Source organism: Cynara cardunculus (assembly GCF_001531365.2).
Source record: "Cynara cardunculus var. scolymus isolate 2C chromosome LG 14, CcrdV1, whole genome shotgun sequence".
In the NCBI taxonomy this organism is placed as follows: Eukaryota; Viridiplantae; Streptophyta; class Magnoliopsida; order Asterales; family Asteraceae; genus Cynara; species Cynara cardunculus.
The window spans coordinates 3653241-3660000 of NC_037541.1; positions in this window are offsets into that span (position 1 = coordinate 3653241).

The window sequence follows — 6760 nt, forward strand, 5'->3', positions numbered from 1 at the left end:
TAAGATTGATATTTTATTAGTTGTTAACCAAATCTCCCCATTTTAGATAAATCAAATCTCTCGTTTCACCTTCTGAAATTAGTTTTTATAAACTGGACTTTTTGAATTAACTTTACAAGCTATCTCTGTGGGAACGATAATCTGGTACTTTTTACTATTATTACTTGTTACGAGACGACAGTAGTTCGAGGTGTATACTTGCGCCGAGTTCTATTTTTGTGTTAGAATCTAAGGTTGAATAAACCGACGAGCAGAGCCTTTAGCGAAGAGTTCCCGTAGATCGTAGTGAAGAGGTATTCGTTCCATTCGGTCGTCCTCACTCATGTAACTTGCCTAGCAGTTGTAAGAGCAGCAACAACAGCCATGAAAGTCTAGCAACACTTAGATCAATTAAAACCCAATACAATCAATTAAAACCCAAAACGATTCATTAAAGCTCAATACAATCAATTAAAACCCAATTTGATCAATTAAATCCCAATAGAACCTTTAAAGCCCAATACGATCGATTAAAGTTCAATACAATCCATTAAAGATCAATAGAACTGTTAAAGCTCAACTAACATACATTAAAACTCAATAGGATACATTAAAGTCCATTACGATCCATTAAAGCCCAATACAATCCATTAAAACCCAATACGGTCCGTTAAAGTCCAATACAATTCATTAAAGCCCAATACGGTCCATTAAAGCCCAATACGGTCCATTAAAGCCCAATACAATTCATTAAAGCCCAATCGGTCTATTAAAACCCAACACGGTCCATTAAAGTCTAATTCGATTCTTTAAAGCCCACTACGGTCCTTTAAAGCCCACTACGGTCCATTAAAGCCCAATACGATCCACTAAACCACAACTAACATCCACTAAAGCCAATTTGATGCATTAAAGCCCAATACGGTCCATTAATGCCACTACAATCCTTTAAAGCCAAATATGATCTATTAATGCCTCATACGATCCATTAAAGCCTATTCGGTCCATTAAAACCCAATACGATCCATTAAAGCCCAATCGGTCCATTAAAAACTTAATACGGTCCATTAAAGTCTGATATGATCCATTAATGTTCAATACGATCCATTAAACCACAACTAACATCCAGTATAACCCAATTCGATGCATTAAAGACTAATAGAATCGTTAAAGCCCAATATGATCCATTAAAGCATAATAGAACCGTTAAAGCCCAATACGATCCATTAAAGCCAATACGATCCGTCAATGCCAATACGATCCTTTAAAGCCCAATACGATCCATTAAAAAAAGTTTGAAAAATGGAAAAAAATCAAAAAAACTGCCGGAATTCCCCAGAAATCCGCCAGAAAATTTTAAAAATAAATTTTAAATTTTAATTACTTTCTGCCGGAAATCATGAAGTTTTTTATTTAACATATTGAATAACTATTACCGGCGGATTACCGACGGCCCTCCGGAATCTGCTAGAAAATTTTAAAAATAAATTTTAAATACTTTCCGGCGGATCTTGATTTTAAAAAATTAATTAAATATCCACCGGTAAATTATTGTAATTAGAGTTAAAATATTTTAAAATAATTAATTACAAAATCCGCCTGAAATATTATCAGAATAATGTTATCAGCGGATTTGCAGTGGAAATCAACAAAAGTTGATTTTTTTGTTGTCCGCCGGAAATCTGCCGGTAAAATTCCGGCGGATTTTTTTCGCCGGAAATACCCAGTTTTCTAGTAGTGATCTTCATCAAAATGAATTAACAATAAATATCTTAAAGTAAATGTCTTAAACCTGTAAGTGGTTACTGCCTCAGAGTCGTTTCTTTATTTACGGGTAAAATTTCAGGTCATTGTTATATTCAATCAATAAGGTAACTGATATTAATAAGTATTTATCAAATAAACGTTTAAATAGTAAAAGGTTATTTAGACTTCTTTATACCCATTAAATTGCGTCAAGAAAGAAAACAGAATGTTGTTTGAGGATATTTGAGAGTTACCGACTTAGAACAATAATAACCCTCCAATAAATTTTTCTATAGAATTAAAATAATATATATATATATATATATATATATATATATATATATATACTATCTTATTAAGCAAATTTAACAAAAGTCTTAAAGTTTTAAAATTCTAAATGACTAAAATACCTTTTATACTCACTTTTTCACCCCTTCCTCTCTTCACATACACTCACCCTCTCACAATCGATTTTTTTTAAATTATAATTTTAAATTTACATTTTATACTCTTATAATTAATTAATTAATTTACTTTATGTCATTTACTTTTAAATGTTTCATTTTAAACTTTTATCAAATTAACATACATAATCATATATCAATTAAAACATGTTTAAAAAATACAATTTTATTTTAACAAGTTACACCATTATAATCGTCTCGTTAATACCTTCGAAATGAGTCCAATATTAAATAGTTTTTGACTTAATTATATTATTATATATTATATATATTGTGAAAAAATATTTTTAATATTTACGATTTATACTTTTATAGTTATTGAAGAGTCTGAAATTTTAACCTAAAGAGGAGATTGAGAGACGAAGAGACTCAAGTTTAAACCCGAAATTGTTGAAAAATAAAATAATGCCAATAAATTAGAAAAAAAGGAAAATGGGATGCTAAACTTAGAAGATGCCACGTCATTTTTTCAAGTTTCTACTTTATATAGATATATAGATTTATTTATATATACTATATATTTTGGGGTTAGGTTGTCTAAATTGCACTGTATAATATGTTCTTGGGTTTTTTTGAAATATTTATATATATACATGTATTAATTCAACCTTAATCTGAGTTTTTGAATAAGAAAGAGGGCAAACAGTTGAAATTTCATTCTAAAACCCATCTTTTTTTGTCTTTTTATGGCTTATGATCTGTCAAATTTGTAGTTTTCTTTATTGGTTTTGAGTGTTTATCTTAAAACTCAAGTTTCTTGGTTCTTTGCTCTTGGTGTAAATCGAATACATTAGTGGAGTCGTTTAAATATGTTTGATTTTAAATATATTGGATTTTAAACTGTCATACAATTTTTTTCATCGATGGTCTGTAATTGGAACCATAACTCTTATTTATTCAAATTGTATTAATATGTAAAGACCAAGTGTAAGTGTGTAACCTATATCATCGTTAAATCTTATCTTATAAAACCAGTGGAACTTCAAAATCGTTAAAATTCATGGTTCCCACCGCATTGCGCGGGTACACAACTAATATATATATATATATATATATATATATATATATATATGTAACCTCCATTCTTTATCTTTCGGTATACATCAAAATGCATTCCTTCATTTCGTTTTATTATACTTACACTCACATCAAGAATTACATTCATAATTCGAACCTAAAAAAGAACAAGAAAATTAAAAGATCAAAAATCATATAAGGGTTCTTTGATCTACAGATTGGCCATACAAAAAGAAGCTTAATTTGGATCATGGGTTTTGGAGTTTTTGGGGTTTATGGCTGGAAAGAGCACAGAGATTAGGGATGGAATAAGGATATTCATTGTGGCAAGAAGATGAACCAGAAGGTGGCACATTACCCTTTGGAAGCATAGCAGAGAAAACCCTAGAATTATCCCAATCGAATTGACGATCAACTTTGTTCTTCTTCATCGTCTTCTCCGATCTTCTTTTCTTCTTGTTAGTGAACAAGATCTGTCTTCTTCTTCCATGGTGTTGTTTACTGTATATCAAGAAAAGAGACGATGAGGTTTTCTGGTTCTTGATCACCGAGTTGGTTGGTGGCCGCGGTGGTGATGGTGGTGGTAGCCGTGGCGGTGGTGATGTGGAGATGATCTTGAAGGAGGAGGAAGAGATGAGGAGTAAGGGTATGAAGATGAGAAAAAAGACGATGTTTCTTGAAATCGAACGGAATCCCATGACTCAGATGTACACAATTAATGGATCTGTAATGGGATTTTGTGCTGAAGTTAATCGGAAGTAGGTGCTCTGTGATATATATATATATATACACGTATGTGTGTGTGTGGAGGGGGGTGTATGCATATCATCCAAGTAAGTCGTTTGCATGGTACAGGAGTTGGAACCCAAAATTCAAGACCGGATATTCCTACTATTTGACTCCTCTCTCTCTCTATCTATATATATACATACATATATATATATATATATGTATATATATATATATATATACATATATATGTATATGTATATAGACACACACATGGAGGTGATATAAAAACAGGGTCAAAATATTAAAAAACACGCAAGAAACAGCTAAATCATATATTATTTTGCATTGAAATCATATCTGATTAAAGAACACGACTAAATACATGGGTGTACGGACGAGTTGGCTTGTATAATCATATGTGATCTTATATGTGAGTTTCGTATAAAATGACATGTTTTGACCTTTCACATATTTCCTTGTTTGGTCATTGTTCTCGTTTCAACCTAACATACACACACACACACACTCTCTCTCTCTCTCTCTCTATAAATATACATATATAGTGTCTATATATAGTGAGAAATCATATAAAATAAACGTCTAAAAGTTAGATATTATAAAAGTCAGTTTGTACGTGTTGTTTCATAGATAAAACAACATATGTAAACATTCAATTTTCATACACAATGTTGTTTGATAGATCATCAACGTCAATGTGTTTTTTGTGTGTGAAAAAATACACAAAAATAAATTTATATATGAAACACACTCATTCTCACAGACCAAAAATAAAACATGTCGGATGGTTTTGCTTTAAATCAAACTCAACGAATGATTTTTGTTGATTTTTTTCACTTGAATTTGATTTTTTAGGGTTTATAACTTTTAGATGGTATCTATATGATTTGCTCCCATATGTATATTATATATATACAAAAATAAATAAATATATATATATTATATATATATATATATATATAGAGAGAGAGAGAGAGAAAGTTCAATTGTAAACTGATTTCCGGTTGTGAACCAAGAGACAAAGGAGCGTGTGACACGTGTCCCTGACGTCCACATTCAATATGAATAACGAAGGTGAAATTCATGAACTATTTACAATGAATGATACAACATTTATGATGAATAATACACGATCATGGTCTATGTTAAATTGATTCATTATTCATGATGAATAACCCATGGACGCATGGGATACGTGTCGCGCTCTCCTTTGTCCCTTATTCACAACTGAAACTCGGTTTTAAATTGAATCCGCCCCTATATATCTATATGTGTGTGTGTGAATAATCGTGTGAGAAGGGAAGTTATGGTGAGAAACGTAAGAAAAGATGAACCTAATTACGCTGAGTAACGTAAGAAGAGATTTGAACTATTGATCAACTTTAATCTCATGTTCACCCATGAATTACGTTTTAGAAAGGGAATTGATTTGAGATACACCTCGTTAGTGTTGATATTCAATTAGGATTGATCTAAGGGTGGTAATCTCTTCTACGCTTCTCACCATAACTTTCTTTATTGTCGGAACCCAACTCTCTCTCTCTCTATACATACATATATATACATATATATATATAACACTCAACACTCTCTCTCTCTCTCTCCATATATATATATATATATATATATATATATATATATCATAAATTAGAGAGAGGGAGAGAGCATAGTATGTGAGTTGATTATGGGGGTTAGAGGAAGGTAATATAGAAATGAAACACTCGCATTTATGTTCCTATTCCCTCGTGGTGTTGTCAACATTCTATGGGACCTAGATCCGAATTGTAAGAATTTCTATAACCGATGAAGGGTACCTAATTCTATTTTTTTTACATTTTTCCCCACTTTCCAACAAAATTAATATTTTTTTAATACTGTTAAAACCGACGTATATAATACATATATGCCTACAGATCGTGCAACAGCGAGGTCCATTGACGTACAACATATATGCATACAGTATTACGAGTCGCTCTCTAGGTGCACCGTGTCAGTCAACATGTACGGTAATCAACGATGTAGCTACTATATATAGTATTCCTTAATTCACGTTGATGCAAGTAAAGTCAGGTTATATATGTGTCCCATAACATAAATAAATAACACTCGTTATAAGTGAATATTTGGTATATTATTATTATTACTATGAATTTTGTCATTGTATAGTATTTATTAATTAAGTAATAAAATATAAAAATATCATAAGAGGGTATTTTGGTAATATATTACTAACCTATTGTAATCATGAAGTCATATTAGAGACCCAAACAAAAAGGTTCCAGTTCTTTTAAGTTATGACATATTCTATTTCGATTTTTTTGTCAACCAAACACATGGTTAAACCTAATTAAGTTTCATTCCAATTCCAGGTGGCGTTTGTTTTACGAACCAAACGCCACCTAGGATGTTATGATGAAGTTAGATATCTTAATAAGACTGATCAATAAGTAAATTATCCTATTGGTTTAAAATAATAAGATATATTTAATTTTATACATAGAGGTTGTTTCAATTACAACCCATCATATTATTACGAACTCTACAAACAATGACAGTTTTGTCATTTTGATTGTCTTTCTTAAAAATCTATTTTGGTTATCATATTTAACGAATTTAATCTATCTTCCTTGAAAATCTCATTCATTTGATGGCAAAAAGGATAATAACAATCACAAGGGTGGTGTTTGATTGGTTTGAGCTTGGACTCCAAAGGTCAAAGTACCGGAGGTCTCAGGTTCAAATCCAAGGAAGAATAAAAATCCCCTTGTGGTCACGGAGGTTTAAAAGCGGTGACTCGGGGCTAC